At 42.5% G+C, this 20235-nt stretch overlaps 1 protein-coding gene across 5 annotated transcripts in view; it reads right to left on the bottom strand.

The window, feature by feature from the left end:
- Nucleotides 1–20235, bottom strand: part of TOR4A (torsin family 4 member A) — a 223242-nt gene that overhangs the window by 100314 nt on the left and 102693 nt on the right. For 4 of the 5 annotated variants that reach the window (XM_030207774.1, XM_030207778.1, XM_030207777.1 and 1 more), the window contains one exon: nucleotides 6512–6601. The gene's annotated coding sequence lies outside the window, so the exon portion shown is untranslated. The remainder of the gene's footprint in view (nucleotides 1–6511; nucleotides 6602–20235) is intronic. The other variant, XM_030207775.1, reaches the window with a different exon arrangement.

Here is a 20235-nt window from a genome sequence, read left to right as displayed (position 1 = left end):
GGGTGCTGCATAGTTTTGTTATTTTGTCTTTGAAGTAGGTGGCCAGATTGTCTGCATGTGGGATGTCAGTGTTGGATGTGGTGACAGGTGTGATGTCTAATAGCTTGTTTACGAGTTGAAATAGTTTCTTGAGATCTTTATTGTCCAGTCCTAGTTTGGTTTTGTAGTAGGACCTTTTGGTTTGTCTAATTGCATATTTGTATTTTCTGTGTATTTCCACTCCTAAATCCTGGAAACAGTGACTAAATTAATTTTACAATCTCCCAGTACAAACATAGGATTAGATCTTACCAGGTCTGGTGGGCCAACCCATAAAATTTTAGTTTTATCCTTATTTAAATTTAGCTTAAAAGCCTGGACCCATGTTTCAACCATTGATAAACAGCAGTGAAGATTTTGCTTGTGGAGCAAATTTCCTGGAATAAAAGGAATGACAGAAAAGTCATCTGCATAGATGTAAAACGGCAGTTTAAGTTTTTCCATACAGTAAGCTAAGGGTTGCATTAATATATTAAACAGAGAACCCTGCAGTACTCCGCTACTGGCTTCCTAAGAATTGGACAGCTTATCCGGCATTTTTACTCTATATGATCTTTTTAAAAATCCTTGGATTCAGGCAAGAACTTTTCTACGGATCCCAAAGTTATCCAGAAGAATAACAGAATACTGTGGTCTACTAGGTCAAAGGCACTGGAGAGGTCGAACTGCACAATAAGAGCAGTTCAACTTGGACATAGAATCCTCTGATTTATTTTGAGAATTGCTTACAACTTCCAACTTAGTAATTTTTACTGGGGTGGAAATAGCGAGTGTTTCTTTCCAGGGACTTTTGTGCATCGGACCCAGTGCCATATGTTGCTGCAAACAGAGCAAGGAAAGCAGCTGACAACAACTGAAGTCAGAGTGCTGGGGCTTGTGCAGCTACATCTTCTGCAATTGTATTTCCTACTGCTGCCACCAATTTCCCCTCAGAGACAGATCTGAAAGGTGAAACGCTACACAGGGAAGGAGGGAAAATGCTGCACTATTAGGAAGGGAAGGGTAGACAGGACTGTTACACAGATGTGGGGACAGAGGGAAGATGCTGCCCTGTTGAAGGGGGAAGGGGAGATGTATTCACTTTTGAATAAATTCTCTCTACACCTGTCTTAATACTGAACCACACAGTGATCACTAGATACCAGATGATCACCCACTGTAACATCAAAGACACTTTCCCCATTTGTAAGCACTAAGACCTCGATGCACTAAAGTCCTGTTAAAGCACCGATCGCTACTTCCAACTCGGTAAAAATTACTGAGTTGGAAATAGCCAGCGATGCTCAGAAGAAATGGGATATAAATGAGCTGCTTGCAAAAACAGCGAGCAGCTCAATGGGGGGGGGGGGGGGGGCAATCAGCCTGCTGAGTCAAGAACAGAACAGCCAATCACTAAGCGTTGCTGTTCTGCACATGCTACAGACGTCTTTCATATACGCAGACAAGCTATGTGTATGAAAGCAGTTGGTAGCTTTTTTTTGTTTTCCACAACATTGGGGTGTTTCCAGAGACTCTTTGTCTTCATCTGTTTTCCTCTGCTTGTCAGAGGATTGTTCACTATCAAGCGGACTGCCTTCTCTGGGGGATCTTAGCTGCCATGCTCTTGAATACACGTCTGACAAGACGCAGCGCAGGAACTTCTCTCTCTTTTCGCTTTGTTTTCTCTGGCAATTGTTTTTCACTTATGCCTTCTGTTCGGCTGATTCCCAGGATGAATTCTCCCTCCCGTGTTTCAGTTATCATGCTTATTGACTGGCCGGTCCACAGCTCAGCTCTCCTCAGCCAGCCGTACCAACGGCTCCCTAACCACCCATTAAAAATGCATTGTTAGGGGATGGAGAAAATACAAATGGAGAAGCATGAGATGCCTGTGCGCTATAGCTCCTGCTATAATATTGTTACCTGGTGCCTAGTGCTGCTTTCTATGTTCTTGATGCCGAAGATAGGCAAGGTCGGCTGCAGCTGCTTGGCAGCCCTTGAACCTTGGAATGAAGCAGGCGGAGATTACCAGCTTCTTGTCAGCCATTTCAAAGGGCGATCCAGCTGGGACCGGAAAATGGAATGCGCGCTAAATTGAAACCAGCGTGTGTCATTTCAGCCTGAGACCTTACCATAGCACACTACCGCCCCAGTGGTAAGGTCTTATGTGCTATCCGCAAGCAGCGCATGCCAACTGCTGTTTACTGCCGGGTAAGCGGCCCATGGAAGAAAATAGAAAATTATTTTCTACTGCGGGATCAGCATGTGCCAACTTCAGAATTACCACCTGGCTCACATGCTAGCCAGGCGGTAGTGCCAATTTGGCATGCGCTGTATGCACTTAGGCCCTTATGCAGCTTAGTAAAAGGGCCCCTTTACAGAAAATTGACAAATGTGAGGAAGTCTTGAAAGTTCAGGGAAGATTCTTGCTTTAGAGTCAGTCCCAGCTGTTCAAGCTTCTATGACTCAGGACATATGGTCATCGAAAATTGGAGAATTTTGATAAATATGCGAGACATTTAAATTTACATTTACTTAACTTTCCCAGACTTATGACTGTATCCCCAAAGGATCTATTTTATAGATTTTTGAAGTTTTAGTCTGATACTGCTCTGCTTGTCCACCTTTTCATAGGATATATTACCTTCCAGTTCCTAGACAGCGTTCGAGTTCCCCAGATGTTAATTCTGTTGTGGATGTATCCTCTGATAGTTTAAACATTACTCAAATTCTTGAAACCTCCAAGGAAGAAATGGTTTCTAGATTTACACTTTTGGTGACATTTGTTTTCCTACAGGATAAAGAGGCTATTTTGCGCCTTTTTTTTTTTTTTTTTAGGATTTCAGATCCCATGTTTCTAGGAGGTAAAGTTTCTGTATTTCCTGATATATCTAAATGGACTCAAATACGTAAGAAGAAGTTTCTAGCACTTAAGCCACATGCAATTTCCTTGGGAGCTAGGTTTCAATTAAGGTTTTCTCGCAAGTGATTACTTTTCCTATATCAACGTAATTATGTATTTTATGAACCCTCTCAATGACAATTTTTTTTGGAAGGTAGAGGGGGTTTCACTTTCAACCTTTTATGTCACCTACTAAGAACTGATAATATAGTTAATATGGTCTGACACACTGTAGGTTTCCACTTATTTTAATTTTTACCTTTTTTTTTGGCCAGTTTCCTCTGGTATTTGGAATGGTTTTTTTCATCCAAGTATGGTCTAGTTAGCTGATTATGTTTAAATTAGATTATTATATATGATACTGTGTTTAATTTTCTTTTTATATAATCATGCTTGATGTGTTTCAAGGATTTTCTTGATATATATATTAAAAGTTAAATAAGAAAAGGCAGTCCTTTCTGTGCATCGTTACGAAAAAGGCTGTGCATTACTCGGAATGCACATTTGAATGGTAAGTAGCTCATTTAAATAACAGCATGCAATTATCATTAGCTGCTACCGTGACAGAAAAAGAGCACACAGAACCCCTTTGTGCATGTCTTACTGAACTCCATGCTCGCTTAACCAGGTGCACGTAGCTGGATTGTTAATTTTTGTGCATCTGGGCCTAAATTCAATATAGCTCCATCCTGTATGGATTATTACCAACTGCTGGAACAGTTATCCCTGTAGAAAATCCATGACCTCCCTACTTCTAGCTCATTTTCAAAAGAGAAAAACGTCCAAATCGGTATATTCAAAACCAGTATTTAGATGTTTTTCTATGAAGTCTGTCAAAAGACCGTTCAAATCACAAGAGGGAATGTCAGGGGCGTGTTAAGGGCGAGATCTGGGTGTTCCTAACACTTGGAAGGTTTTCAGCCATAATGGAACAAAACAAAACCTTCCGTTTTGAGCCAGACCTAAATAACCAGATGACCACTGAAGGGAACCAGGAAGGACCTCCCCTTACTCCCCCAGTGGTGACTAATCCCCTCCCACCCCCCAAAAATGTAATTAAAAACATTACTTGCCAGCCTCAGATGTTATACTCAGGTCCATTAGAATAGCATGCAGGTCCCTGGAGTAGTCTAGTGGTGGGTGCAGTGCACTGCAGACAGGTGGACCCAGGCCCATGTCTCCCCCTCCCTCTATTTGTGGAGGAAACTGTGAGCCCTCCAAAACTCACCAGAAAACCACTGTACCCACATATAGGTGCTTTCTTTACCTGTAAGGGCTATGGTAGTGGTGTACAGTTGGAGGTAGTGGGTTTTGGAGGGGGCTCAGCAGACAAGATAAGGGAGCATTTTATGAAGTCCATTGAGGTGCCCCCTAGGGTGCCCTATTGCTTTCCTGGGATGTCTGGGGGACCAGTCTACTAAAAATGCTGGCTCCTCGCTCCTCCTACATTCCAGTGGCTTGATTTTGTGCATTTTGCACTTGGACTTTTTTTTTTTTTTTAATGGACCAAAAACAAAATGTCTAGATCAGAAAACCTTGTTCAAAACAGTATTTTAAAAAAAAAGATAGATGTTTTTCTTTTTTAAAAATGACCTTCTTTCCTATTCAGATTTTGGACTTTTTTTGCAAAAAAGTTGGACTTACGTCATATTGAAAATGCCCCTCCACGTGAAAAGGATACCTGAATCAACATCTGGTATATTAAAATAACCTATTAGTATTACTTCCCCTTTCACAGCTATATTCTGAATGTCTTCAATTAAATCTCTGTCTACTTCTTTCGGTGAAGGAGGTCTGTATATCACACCGATGTAAACATATTTGTCAGTCCTTCTTTCCAGATTGACCCACAGTGCCTCTTCCTTACTCATTTTCAAAACAGATAAATGTTTAAAAAGTGGCACAAAGTGGCAGATGGATGTTTTTTTGCCTAGGTGATAGCTGGGCTATAAATATAGTAAATCAATCAATCAATATCTGGCCAATGTTTATCCAGAGTTATCAAGACTTGAAGGTCATCACTGATAAAAGACTGCCTATAAGGCTGAGGAAGGACTTAGTTTGGCGATGTCTTTGTGCTCCATTTGTAAGCTGCAGTGCCTGCTGCTGGATCAGTTCAATCTACCATCGTGAAGATGAAGACCTTGATGACACTGGCAAGGCAGGTATTTTAAGAACTGTGATCACACAGGATATCTAGTTGGTTTTTATCAGAATTTAAAGTGTGCTTCTTATGTTGTCATAAGTATGTGTCTTAGGTTCTGTATTTCTATTGGAATCTTTTCTTCTATATATTATTCTTCTGTCTTGCTTTGTAAATAAATATTTTTCCATCCTAGGCACCCCTTAGTCAATCCTTCTCGTTATCAGCAAATAAAGAGGTTTGTAACTCTAGAACCTATTTTGGTGTGACCAACCTCTGGAATTATTTTATCTTTATCTTATCTTTGCATGCCAACTGTGTACTCCTCAGTAAGATCTTCTGCAAATTACATCTACAATGCCTATTTCAACCCCCGAGATAATCCCTCCACTCCCTCAGATAAGCTCCTGATCCTCTGAATCCACACCCCTCCAAGGTGACCCTGAGATCCTCTGATCCTCCACCCCAGAAAGGTTCCCCCATGTTCCGATCCCCCACCTATTAGAGATGCCCCTGTCCTCCTGTCACTAACCAAAAATTTCCTAGTAGTCTAGTTGAAACACCCCCCCCAAAAAAATATATATATACCTTGGGGTCTTCTGAGCCTCCCTCCTTGTGACCTCCTGGGCCCCATACATTCCCCCATGTGCCTTGAAGAAGATGTAGGAATGATACCCACTTTGTACTGTCTCTGCACTACCATCTTCTAAAATGGAGACACCTGGCCAGAGCGGTGCATCCTGGAACACATCATGTGTGGTCAGTCTGCTAAATAAGGGAATTTTCCCTTATTTGGTGGTTTGGGTGGAGATTACCAAATAAGGAGAACATTTCCTTATTTGGCAGACTGATCCTGTGCGGTGTGTCCCAAAATGCACACTGCAGGGTTGGGTGCCACCATTTTGGAAGACTGCAGCATGGAGGCAGAAGTGAGTGAACATCATTCTTGCCTCTTCAAGGTATTTGGGTGAGGGGGTTTGGGGGGGACAGAAGGGCGGCGGGCCCACTAGAATACAGGGATATTTTTGAAGAGGTTGGAGGGATCAGGGGTAGAGCTCAATAGAGTGCCAGGAACTTTTTTGAGTAGCAGCCTTTTTCAAAATGTCTCCCTTCAATGCATAAACTAATCACCACTCAAGCATTTACAGGAAAGGGGACATTTTAGCAATAAGCTGCAGATTACTGCAGTGTAGTGCACTGCCCTTTATGCCACAGCACACTTTTTAATGCTGCAATAGTTTGCATGCTCATTGCTTATTTCATTCAGGCACTCAACTTCTGTGGTAACGTGTGTGAGAAGCCATGCACTTAGCCACTGGAGCATGGCTGTAACGCGTGGCTTTCTGCATCAGTCCCTAAGTGCGTGTTTCTTTCTGACCTGATGAACAGAGGATAACTCTTTAAGGCTAGCACAGATATATTACGTTAATTCAATAAAAAGGTCTCACCTACAGCTTGTTTGTTGACTCTTATTTTCACATATTCAAATGAATCAACACGATAACCATAATTCTTTGTTCAGGAGTTGTTTTCAAAGACTGTCAGGGAAACAAACAAAGCATTTGAAACCAAGGCCCCACACATCTAAGCAAACACAAAACACCAGTTAAGAATTACTAAGCAAAGCTCTCAAAATATACTCACACAAACTAGGAGTAAAAATCATCTACTGACTGATTATTGATCCTTTACAAGCAAAGAGAAAAACTGACTCTAGGTAGGATGCGAGGAATACGTGTGTCTAGCACAGAAACAAAACTCCCTCCTCTACTCCCAACATATCAACACACCAGGAAAATGCATAAATCCAAGATAAGGTCATTGAGAGTCATACATCAGTTCATCTTGCTGTAAAAAAGAAAATAGGGCTGCATTTCTCAAGTAGGCTGTGAAAACTGTAAGGCTGTTTATAGCTATTCTGCATTTTTTTTTGCTTCTTTAATTTGTAATTTTTCCATTTGTATTTGCATTTCTTATCTTTTCATTACTTTTTATTATTCAATATTTTAGGGCTGCAGCTAGCTTAAAATTCGCAATCGCGATTAATCGTTCAATTAATCGTGCAATTAGTTGGAAGCATGGGCCAAAGAGCTGGGTCGGCCTCTTGTCATATCCTCATTTTGGGGGATTCTGCTGAGTACCCCAGCGGCTGTTCACAGTGCACAGTTGAATGTCAGTTCCGGGTAGTGCACAGGGGTTATTTCTCCCAGCACTTCCTCACTGCTACATGGGCTATGGCAATGTTCTCATATTATTATTATTATTATTTGTAGCATTTATACCCCGCTCTTTCCCACTCGATAGCAGGTTCAGTGCGGCTTACATGGTATAGTACAAAGTAGTACAGAGTTAATACAAAATATGGAACAAAGTATCAGAGATGACATTGTTACATAGAGTAGGTGCTCCTCCATGGTATGACTATGCGCAATAACCATACAAACCCTGCGTACATTAATAGACGAGTGGCGACCTCGCACAAACCCCACCTGGCCCTCCCCCACCAGAGCAACCATGTGTAGCGCCAGATGTTCCGCCAAGACCCTAGCCAGTATCTTCAAATCCACATTGAGTGAAATCGGCCTATATGATTCCGGGCATTCCAGCAGCCTACCCGCTTTGGTATAAGTGTAATTAATGCATCATTGCCATCTCTTGAGAGAACCCCCTCCGCTACTGAGAATTCAAAGAACAAGGTTAGGGCCCCACAAATCTGTGGCAACATAAGTTGATAATATTCACGCCGAGTACGCATCTGGACTCGGGGTGGTGCCCCTTCTGAGTGATTTAACGACACTCTGAATTTCTTTAGCTCTCAAGGGGGCATTCAACTGACTCACAACTTCTGCTGATAAACGCGGCATTCCTGAGTCGTCTAGGTAATCCACTACTGGGCAACAATGGTCAGATATATTCAGTCAGAGCTTGGCCACCCCTTTTTGTTTTCATTCGAGGGGTTGGTTCTTTGTAATGCAGCCTCCATGGGGGCTCAGAGAAAAGGAGGAAATCCTTTTCCTATGAAATGGATACACCCTGGGGAATAAATGCATTCTCAGTCACTGGCTGGAAGATCACACACCAAGTTTCTGGTATTGGCATAATAAATTACGAGTTAATGATGTGGGAATCTTATGGTGCCTGAGGTCACCCTAGGAGACAAAAAATCATTTATGCTCATTTGGGAGCCCTATTTAAATACAATTTCTCACAAGGCTCGTAGTCACTTTTCTGAACCATTTACTAGATGGTAGATAGTACTCAGTGCACCTGCATATCAAAAGTGGAGGGTTGGGAGGGGGTGGTTTTTCACTTAGATTTTTTTTTTTTGGGGGGGGGTGGATTTTTTGGGACAGTTTTTGGCAGGATGTTTTGGTTGGCGTCATGCAAAACCCCAGATCCCAGTCAACGGCCTTCACTAGGTTTTACTGTGGGGGAAACTGGTGGGGGGCTTTGGAGGAGGTTGGGTGGAGAGCTAGATGTTGTACATAAAGATTAAAGACTAATGACGTGTTGTATATGTCAGCTATTTTTGGGCATACGTTAGCTCTTTAATTTTCTGTATTTCCTACATATCTTTGAATTCATTGTTGGTTCTGTCATCAATAAAAAATTGTTGAAACATAATCGTACAATTAATGGTATGTTATTTATTTAGGGCCCTGTTTACTAAGCTGCACTGTAGGCATGCAAACCTTTCAGCATGCGCTAACACTAGAGACATCCATAGGAATATAATGGATGTCTCTATCGTTAGCACACGCTAAAAAGTTAGAATGCTTACAGCGAGGCTTTATAAAAGTTCCCCTAAGTGACTTGCCCAGTCACAAGGAGCAGCAGTGGGAACAAAATTAAATAACATACCTTTAATCACAATTTCAATCAAAATACAGCCCTAAATTTCCATCAGTATAGAGATAATGAAGAATCCAGGATAACACCTAATATTCTAGATGTCAACTTAATATTCTATGTTGTTATGTTATGAGGGACTTATCTCTCGCCAACTCTCTAATATAATAATCAATGTGGGGGACAATCTAAGCTGTAAGAGAGTTCTCCAACTGCATTGCTGCCAGTGAGGCATGATGCTTCAATTGTCTTCAATCACTAGGGACAGATGGGTCCTCTGGAGCCTGTCCCTCGCTACTGAAAATGTGATATTGAAAAGGCACCACTGCTGGCAGGAATGTATATGGAGGACACCTGCACAGCTTAGAGGGAACATTGGAGGAGGAGACACAGTGAGGATGAGAGGGCAGAAAGATATTGACCCAAAGGGAAAAATATGCATATTGTGAAACAAGCACATACTTAGGAAAAGGTTGATTGAGCCCGTCACCCTGTTTTCAAAGTGGCCAGTCCTGGTTGCTACTACCCAGAAGGTCTAAAATGTAGACCAATTTCTATTAGTTTATTTCAAGGGAAAAGTGATTGCTTTCCCAAATATATCTGGCTAATATTGTTTTATGAACTTTTCCTCCAGGAACTTGCCCAAACCTCTTTCGAAGCCTGGTATGTTAGTCACTTTGACCACACCATCTGGCAATAGAATCCTCAGTTTAAATGTGCACTGCAAGAAAAAATATTTTTTGATGACTGAAGGCGGCTTTAAACTAGAATCGTTGGGGCTGGGTGATCAAAACTACAAGATAAGGGTCACCTGTGGCATTTTATGTTACAAATAATATTAAAGCATCATAATTGTAGGACTTACTGTGGGTCAATCTGGAAAGAAGGAATGGAAAATGTATTTACAGAAAAGGAGGTTCCAAGATGGCCACTGCACGCTGAGCTCTTGATCCCGTTGATCTTTCCTATCTAAATATAACTAATAGAAAAGAAAAGGTGAGGGTTTTCCCCTCTAAGCCCTCTTCCCTACCTCCTGGAGCCACTATGGACTTGTTTGTTCAGCGTCTTGGTTCAGGAGGACAGACCTCCATGAGTAGCCAACAAGAAGCTCAGTCGGAGACAAGTGGACCCAACTGAGACTTCTGGGGCATTCTCTCAGTCCAGAGGAACAAGTTCTGCCACTGCAACCGCTACTTGGAGACCCGAATCTGACTCTTTCTTTTCCCGTAGTGACTGGCTATGTCTTGGCGGGGGAGACATCAGCACTGGGTCTCTCTGTTGAGCTCTGTGCAGAGCAAAACCGGGTGAGTGGAACTGCGGGCAGGGAAATGCTGTTTGGGGAGGACACAGTTCCTGGAGAGTCTCCATTCTTCCCCACTGTAGCACCAGTGCAAGAGGATCAAAATATCTCAACTTTGGCTATGGTAACAGGACTGTCTTAGACCTTTGGTTTAACCAGACCTGGAATGTTTACTTTGGAAACAATTTGGCAAGCTATTATTGATTTAGGTTAAGAATTGACTCTTCAAAATTCCAATCTGAATCAATCTACGCTGACAATAAAAAAGAGAGTAGTTAAAAATGGAATGATATATTGCAGACTAATACGAAACTGGGAAAACTGGAAGAGTCAATATCTTCAATGAAAATTATAGCAAAGGATAATTTATTTCTCAGGAACAAGGCTGAATCTTTGGAAATGTTACCAGAAGTTGTAATCTAAAAGTGATTAATTTTCCATGTTTGACAACTGTGACCCCAAGTATTTAGGTATTTATGTTTAAATCTTTTTTATTGATAAACGACATTATAAACTTGGTACAATTCACATCATAGAGTACAGAATCAGATGTCATTTATGAAACTAACACCATTGTACAAATTGCAATTGTATAGATTTGTTTTCTCAATTTTTCTCCCCCCCTCCCACCCTATTATACCTTGTGCTCCAACCTTGTTATTTCATTCCAAAATTTGTTTATTAAAGTTATCAATGCTTTGAATTCCCAGGTGGGCTACACACCGCTATTGTCTTACTTCTTGCTGTTAGATCACACTCAGCCTTCCCTATTCTGCGACTAGTCTTCTCTACTTGATCTAAAACATGTCTAAGAATTGCGTTCACTGTTCTCGCTTTATAACATTTACTTCTATTGAAACCTTAATCTTAGCTACTTCTTCTATCTCTTCCTTATTCTAATTCTACTCCTCCCCCTCCCCCCCCCCCCTAAAGCCCACCCGCTATCTACCCCACCCTAGGAGGCTATTAACCAACACCTTTGTCTTAGTCTCTTTTTGTCAGTTCTTAGAGGTTGAGAATTCGAGATCTGCCCCCTTTAGGGATTGTCTGCCAGAATGGATGCCAGATTTTGAAAAAATCTTTTTCTGTAAAACTGGAGTCGTGATTGCTTTCTACTATTTGTCGTTCAAATTTCATAAAATCCATCATACCACCTCGCCACTGTTGTAACGTTGGTGCTTTATTTGTAATCCATTCTCTGAGTATCGTTTTCTTTGCCACTACTGTGGCTCTGTATGAAAAGCTCTTAAATCCTGCTGGACAGGGCCTGCTCGTTGCAGCTTGACCAAATAGTAATTTGGCATCTCTTCTCCATGTCGTCTTCCACATCGTTGTTGTGGCTTGCTGTATAGTGCTCCAGAATTTTTGAATTGCTGGACAGTGCCAGAACATATGGCCTAAAAGTACTCCTGGAGCTGCGCATTTAGGGCAGGCCCCATCTGGGGAAACCCCCATATGAAATGCCCTCCTTGGTGGTATATAAGTTCGTAGCACAAATTTGTATTCCATTTCGCTGTATGTTAGCAGTTTTGAAGATCTCTGGATTGAGTATATGTAAACCGTGAGTGATTGGGATGTTATCTCAACTGATAGTTCTAAGCTCCATGCTTTAGCCAATGATTGATAGTCTACTTCCATGATCATGTCTCTTATATGTCTGTGGTACATTTTCATTGGTACTTTAGTTTGCGCCTGCAATGAATAAGCTGATGACAGTTCTTCTTGCACATCCTCCGTGATGTGTTCCCTAGGCAGGCTATGTATGTAGTGGCTGAGTTGTATGTAGTAAAAATAGTCTCTGTTAGGTAAATCATATTGTCTTTGTAGGTCTTTATAGGCTTTCACCCTGCCCTCTTTTGTTATGACCTGTATAATATATACTAAGCCTTTACTTTGCCAGTTCCGAAACGCTTGATGCAATTCCCAGGGGGAAATTTTTGGGTTTCCACATATGGCCAGGAAGGGAGTAGTGGTGCTTGAAAATCTGTGGTATCTGCAAATCCACCTCCACACCGCTTTAGCGGTGGGAAGTATATGTGACTGGTGCAAAATCTCTAGCTGTTCCCCACCTTTTCCATGTAATAGGCTACTAAAGTGTACTCCATTCGTTAAAGCGGTTTCTAGCTCAGTGTCCGAGAACTCTGAGGAGGTCCTATACCAGTCCGAGATATGTCTCATGCCGCAGGCTACCGAAAACTGGCGTACACTCAGCAGCCCGAGTCCTCCAAATTCGCGTGGTATCTGTAATGTTGAAATCGCTATACGTGGTTTCTTTCCTCTCCAAAGGAATCGTTGTAGCTTCTTATTTAATGATTGTTCATCTTCTTTGCGCAAGTATAAAGGCAAGGTTTGGAAAACATACAGCCATTTCGGCACTATCATCATGTTGTATAGGGCGATACGACCCATTAGAGACATTGGTAGGGTTTCCCACTGGTTGAGTTTCAAGCTTGTGGCAGTCAGCAATGGAGTAATATTCTCTTGGTACAATTTCGATAAATCTTGCGTTATATAAGTGCCCAAGTATTTAATCTTGTTTCCAGCCCAGGTCAAGGGGAATGTTGAGGCATCTGGCTTATTTTGCTCGGGATATACTTCCAAAGCTAAAGACTTCTGTGCATTTAAGGTAAAGCCAGAGAGCTGTCCAAAGTTTTGTATTGTCTCCAATATCTTGGTTAGGGCTCCATATGGAGAGTTGTAATTACCATTAGGTCGTCTGCAAAGGCAAATGTTTTGACTACCTTCCCCCCTACCTGTACTCCTGGTACTCCTTCCATGATTTTCAATGCTCTCAGTAGGGGTTCCAGTGTTAAGATAAATAGTGCAGGTGAGATGTGGGCAGCCCTGTCTTGTCCCCCTCGAGATTTTAAAGGGATTTGCTTTGATACCATTCATCAATATGGAGGCACTGGGCTCTGTGTACAGGGTCTGCACTGCATTGTAAAACCAGCCATTAAACCCCATGTATTGTAGTAATGTGAATAGGTATTTCCACCCGACTTGATCGAATGCTTTTTCTGCATCCAGTGAATAAAGATTTATTGGGGTCTCTGTCAATTGTCCTGAAGCCATTGCTATCAAGAGGCGTCGTATATTTTTTGCTGCCTGTCTAGATCTGATAAATCCTACTTGCTCCTCCCCCACTAATCTTGGTAAAATCTCAGCCAGTCTATTAGCTAATACTTTTGCTAAAATCTTTTGATCTAAATTTAAGAGGGAGATTGGTCTGTAAGACCCTGCTTGGTCCTCTGGGCGTCCCGGTTTCAGAATCAGCGTGACTAGGGCAGAGTTTGCATGTAGTGGGAACTTCCCTTCACCGACCGCCTGGTCTAAGTAATCACATAGTGGGAGATAAGCTGAGCTAGGTAGTATTTTGTAGAATTCCCCAGCATACCCGTCAGGTCCCGGGGCAGACCCGTCGGTAAGGCTTTGATTACTGCCTGTATCTCTTTAATCTCTAGTGGGGCTGACAGAGCTTCTATTTCTTCATTGGTTAACCTGGGCGCTTCTACCTTGTGTAAAAATGTTGTGATATCTTTGTCCTCTGGATCCTGGGAGGCTGTGTACAACGTGGCGAAGTAGTTAGTTAATATTTCTGCTATTTTTTTGCTTTTATTTTGTATCCTTCCTTTGTCGTCTTTAAGTGTAATTATGGGTTTTCGTGGTCCCCAAGCTGTTACCAGCCTCGCTAGCATTGTCCCTGTTCTATTTCCATACCTATTTAGTTTGAATTTTTGCCATGCCAATGCTCTAGAGCTTCTCTCATGGAGCAAGGTATTCAAGGTTATTTGTATGGCATGTACTTGCTCTTTTGTTTTAATGGATGGAAATTTGATAAGTTGTGACTTGGCTTTCTTTAGGTTGCGTTCTAGCCTCAATATCGCTGTAGCGTGTTTCTTCCGTCTCGCGTGGGTAAATGCCATTATTTCGCCGCGCAATACTGCCTTCGCTGCCTCCCAGTAAATCCCAGGTTTATCCTTATATTCTGCGTTATAATTAGTGTAATCCTCCCATTTCTTTTGTATAAATTCTTTAAATTCTCTGTTCTGGCTTAAATATGATGGGAATCGCCATCCCCTTTGTTGTTGGTAGAAATCTGGGGACTCTATATCCACCCACGTTATGGAGTGGTCTGATATCTCTTCCGGGCCTATTTCTGCGTTAATCACCCACGGAAATAACGTTTGGCCTACTAGTATATAGTCTATTCTTGAAAATGTCCCGTGGGCTCTAGATTGATGAGTGTAATCTCGCTCTTCAGGGTGTAGACTACGCCAGGCGTCCACCAGATATAGTGAGCGTTGAAAGGCTGGTATAGCATGAGCTCTTGGCCCTCCTCTATGTGCCACTCTGGGATTTGAGCAGTCCTTAGTGGGGTCTGCCACTAGATTAAAATCTCCCAGCACTATCAATGGAGTATTCGGGTATGGAAGGCATAGCTGGACCAGCTTAGTTAGGAAATTGGCATCATATGTATTTGGGCCATATAGGCCCAGGACTAAGTACTCTCTCTGTTGTAACCATAACCTTATTATCACGTATCGACCTTGCTTATCGGCCTCTATTAACTCTGTCTTGGCTGCCAATCCTTTTTTAATTAGTATTGCTACACCACTTTTCCTGTCCCCAGATGATGCTGCATAAACTTCTCCCACCCATCGTCTTTTTAGTTTGTTGTGTTCTGTATCTGTAAGTTTTGTCTCCTGTAGACAGCATATATCTGTTTTATGTCTCTGAAGGGCTGATAGTATTTTTGCCCATTTAACTGGCGTAGATATCCCTCCCACATTCCATGTGGCAAAACGTGTGACCTTAACTATTGCTCTGTTCTATTGTGAGTCTAGGCGGTTCTAGTAATTTCTTCTGCCTCGGGTGCCCAGCCTCACCCTTGGCCTGCATGTAAATGTTTATGGGGACTCTCAAAGTGTAATCAAGATATTCTCCCCTCATCCCTTGTTGTGTTCTATTGTTTACTGTCGAAAGTTGTTCCTGTCTTCCTCCCTTCCTCTCTTGCCTCCCAGCCCTCCCCTCCCTTCCCCTTCCTACCCTAACCCTATCCTTCCCCTTTATCTTCCACCCCTTCTCCCAACCCGACGCTAATATCAGGGAGGGAATTAAGGATCAATGATGTGTAGCCCCCCCCCCCCCCACTCTCACCGTCTATAGCGATCATCCGGCCTTTTGGTTCTTTGTCAAGACTCCAACCCTCAGTCTTCTATTTATGCTTATGTCCATCTACATTATGTCAGGCTTTGTCATCCGGGCTTAGGACTTTGTCATTCTGTAGCCATTCTTGTGCATCTTTTGCCGATTTGAATGCGTGCCATTTGCCCTGGTGATGAACCCGAAGTGTGGCTGGATATACTAGCATAAATTTCGTGTTATTTTCCGCCAGTGATTTACATATCTGTCCATAGTTGCGTCTCTTCTCTTGCAGTGACATCGAAAAATCCTGGAATATTTTTATTGGAGAGTTTTCAAAAGTCAGGTTGTCCCTCTTGAGCCGCGCCCCTCTGAGTATTTCTACTTTGTGGATAAAATTATGCACTTTAATCATGACCATTCGAGGTCTCTGGGTGTTATCTTGTCTCCTGCCTACTCGATGTGCCCGCTCTAAGCATAGGGGTCCCGCGCCATCTGATAGCGCGAATTCTTCTTGCAGCCATTTCTCTAGGATGCTGGGTAATAAATGTTCTGCGACGGACTCTGGGATCCCAATGATCCGTAGGTTATCTCTTCGCGATCTGTTTTCGAAGTCATCGATCTGTATAGACTGTTTTTTTATTATTTCGCGCAGTTCTTTTATTTCCGTTGTTACTCCGGTCCCCTCGTCCTCCGCGGCCGACACACGCTGCTCTAATTCTCCAGTGCGTCGCGTAGTGTCCTCTAATTTTGTCTCCACTGCCGCTAATTGGCTGGAAAGTTGTTGGAACTGTGGGGCTAGCGCTTGTTGCACCGCCTCCGTTAGTTGTTTTAGTTGCTGTGCTGTAAACTTTACCTCGGGCGGTTCTGGTATGGGACTGGCGGCCATCTTTGGCTCCGCCGCGCGGGCCTTTTCCATTTCTTTCCGCACTGATTTCGCCGGCATTGTTTGTTCCCCGCGCGTTACAAAGTTGTCCATACACTCCCTCCGATTTGTCTTCGCTATTTGTTCCGCTCTAGTCCGGTTTCGATCGCTGGTGGAGCGGGGGAAAGGACGGGGCCTAAGAGGAGAGCGTTTCTGCTGTTGCACTCCTCAACACATCACGTGATCTTCGTATTTAGGTATTTAAAAAAAACTTTGAATGTTTTGTTGGATCTTACCCCCATATCACAAAAGTTGATTACCTTCCCTCTCAAAGAACATTGGATGGAGGATCTCACTTAAAATCAATACAGGCAATGGAAAATATGGAGCCTCTAGATGTTTCTGCTCTTTTAGAGACTTTTGTTTCTGCTCTGTTAGACACTTTGGACACTGACTTTGTTTAACCTGCAGTATTATTAGAATCTTTTGCATTATCTTCAGATAAGGATTGGGTATTACACTTTTTTCTTAGAAATTTAGACAAAACATTTCTTAGTTATACATTACATATATTTCCTGATGTTTCTAAAGAAACTCAGAGGAACAGAAGACAATTCCTGCTACTATGACCTGCAGTGTTGCAATTGGGAGAATTATTTTTTTTGAAGTTCCCGTGTAAATGTAATGTTAAATTTAGGTCTCACAAGTAAAACCTTCCTTTTCTCTCACTTGCAAAACTACTGGCTCCTATACATTGCTATATTCCTGTCCTCCTCCTGACTTTATAATTGTTCTTTGTTTTTATACTGAAAATCTCTGTTCAATAAGGGTGCTTTATTTCCATATCTGTTTTGAATCTTTTTCCTACTACAGAGTTGACTGAGGTTTTATTTAATTAATTTGGCTCCCATTGTACCTGGTACCTAGTATAGTCTGTACCTTTAAGGGAGGGGTTGCTTTCTGGAGAGCTGAGAATTCCTGAGAAGCAGAGCATGCCTAAAAGCTAAGCTTTTCTGAATGTATATATTTTCAGATGTTTGTGTTTGGATTGATGCAGATTCTGAACTGCTCTCTTACCTGTGTGTCCTTCTCTCTTAATACCTTCCTTCATCTATCCTACACAGAAGAAAAAAAACCTCTTCCTTTCCTCTCACTTGCAGAGCCGCTGCTACAAGTTGCTACATATCTGTCCTCCTCCTGGTTCTATAGCCCTTCTCTGCACATCCCTCTCCCACCCACCCCTAGGCAAGCTCTCCCTATAAACCAAGAGACAATTATCTTCAATACAACCTATATTGGACAATCCTGCTAATTGATATCCCTTAACATAGTACATCTTCTCACACTGTAATCATATCAACATGTCTTTCATTCAAAGTAATATATGTTGTGCCTTATTCTTATGGCAAACCATCTGGAATCGAGTTATGAAAAATGAAATTTACAAACTCAAGAAGGAATTTGCTGGAATTAAAGAAGCATCCAGGACCACTCAATTCCCATCCAACTTACCACCAGCTGTGCCACAGAGAATAAAGCAAAAGAAGACTAGATGGGTCACAGTAGACCCAGGTAGATTACGACCTGTGTCATACAGGAATTTACCCTCCCAACCTTTGCCCCTATATAATTCCTTTATTTATGTTTATTTATTTATAGCCCACCTATTATTCTGGACGTGAGCCCTTGAGCCCATGCCGAGGCCTACTATAGGATTTTGGCCAAGGCGTAGGGTAGACCGAACAGGCCCTATACACCACCCCAGCCACCAAGCCCCGCACACACACAACAGCTAACAGGCACCACCAGAAAATGGGAGATAGAGCATTCAGGCGGGCCTCACGGCCAATCGGAAACCTACTCGCGCAGAGTCCAAGCAAGCGGGCCTCACAGCCGACCGGGAACCCAGTCACACTCTAGGAGGAGAGAAAGAACAATGAAGGGTCCCCAAGGGACTGGGCACAAGCATCGCACACAGTGCAGGGTAGAGACACAAGGAAAAGGGTGAGAGACAGAACCTCTAAAGGTATGCACAAGGCTGTGCCACAGGGCGATCAAGAATACAGGAAGCCCCAGAAGGGAACCCTCTAGGCTGTACTATACAGCACTCCAGGGAAAAAGGGAACCAACTATAGGAATACACTCTAAGCTGAACCATTCAGCACTCAGGGAAATGGGAAGCCACTCAAAGGAATACTCTAAGGTATGCCATTAGGCACTCTAGGAAAAAAGGGAAACCACTCATAGGAATACACTGGGCTGTGCCCCATAGTACTCAAGGGAACTAGGCTGCACCTTACAGCATACAAAGATACAGGAAGCCCTACAAGGAACACACTAGGCTGTACCATACAGCGCACAAAGGAAAAGAAAAACTACCTATAAGAATACACAAAGCTGGCCCCACAACACACAAGAGAAAAGGGAACAGTAAGCAAACAGAGGAAGCTGCCTTGACACACACAGACCAGAAAAGGAGCACTGCTCACTGGAAACAGGAGACAGATTCAGCAAACAAAGAGAACTAAAACCAACAAACAGGAGCAATATACAAGGACAGGGGGGACTGCCAAATGGAGGCAGAACCACAGGGAGCAGAGCAACAGCTCAGCACGACAAAGGGAACACAGAGAGAGAGAAAACTAAACAAACAAACTGGAACAATACAAGGCAAAAGCTTACCACAAACAGCACAACCTTAGAGCAGCAGAAAACAGACCAGGTGTAGGGGAGTGAGGCAATCAAGCTCATGCTGGGAATACCCAGCACACACACACATAGAATAAACAAGCACCGAGGAGAAAGGCTAAACTCCAATGTGAACACAAGTGCCCAAGCACAGGCTGGCTTCACCTGAGCAAACAAAGCAATCAATTCTAAAGCAAGGATTGCAGGGAAAGGCAGGCTTAAATGGATCAAGCTTCTGATGTCTGCTGGCTCAGCCCCTGACAATCAGGAGCGAGTCCCAAACATTCCCCTGCCTATCCAGCAGAATCATAACACCACCTTTATCCAAAGTGAGTAACAACTCAACATACATAATCTAAAATACAACAAAAGACAGATTACTAAAAAATGTAATGTCAGCTCATTTTTGCTGCATTGGAGCATTATGATGATCAGAACTGAGGTGGAGCCAGAGGCAAGGAATGTAACTTAATCCAAAGGACATCCCCAAAACAATGACAGATCATCTCAAAGTGGAAAATTCTTACTGCTAGGAGATTCCATTATAAGAGGCATTAACTTAGGAACACAGTTCAAGGGTCCCAAGTTAGTGAAATGCCTTCCAAGATCCTCTGCTACCAAAAGTACCAACCAAATACTGAATGTGATCTGGAAGAGAGTAAGGATTCTAATACTGATATTGTCTCCACCTGGAGACAAATGACCTGGCCAACAATAGTAAGTTTGCAGCATTCCAGAAACTTAGGGAGGGACTCGGGTCTTTGGTTCAGACTGTAGCTTTTTTTTAACTTATTCCTACATATGAGAAGGGAGAGGAAAGATGATGTAAAACAGAGGAGTTCAATAAGTGGCTTAAAGTTTGGTGTAAAGAAGGTTTTAGGTATATAGGAGGATGGGGCAGTACATAGAAAAATAACAGGCTGTACTATAATGAGGGGCTACATCTTTCTGTGACAGGAAGAAGGTTCCTTGGGGAGAAATTCAGACAGTATGTTTGTAGACATTTAAAATATAGAGTGGGGGTGACAAAAGGAAGCAAAGGAAGTCAAAGTCGCTCCCCCTCCTGGAAAAACAGGATGGCAGTGGGGAAGGTAATGTTAACACAGAAAACCATCTGAACTCACTTAATAACACATGGAAAGTAATGAGCACAAATGCTAGTAGTTTAAGTAAAAAGGTTTAAGATTTGCAAGCCCTGATGTTTGAGGAAAACATAGATATTGCTGCTATTACAGACACACGGTTCAAAGATTCCCATGAATGGAATGCACCCATATTGGGCTGCAATTTGTTTAGGAAGGATAGGGAGGGCCAAAGAGGTGGCTATC

The sequence above is a fragment of the Microcaecilia unicolor genome, chromosome 6, assembly GCF_901765095.1.
Source record: "Microcaecilia unicolor chromosome 6, aMicUni1.1, whole genome shotgun sequence".
Classification (NCBI taxonomy): Eukaryota; Metazoa; Chordata; class Amphibia; order Gymnophiona; family Siphonopidae; genus Microcaecilia; species Microcaecilia unicolor.
Note: the sequence above shows the minus strand (reverse complement) of the source record. Positions and strands in the feature narration are given on the sequence as shown.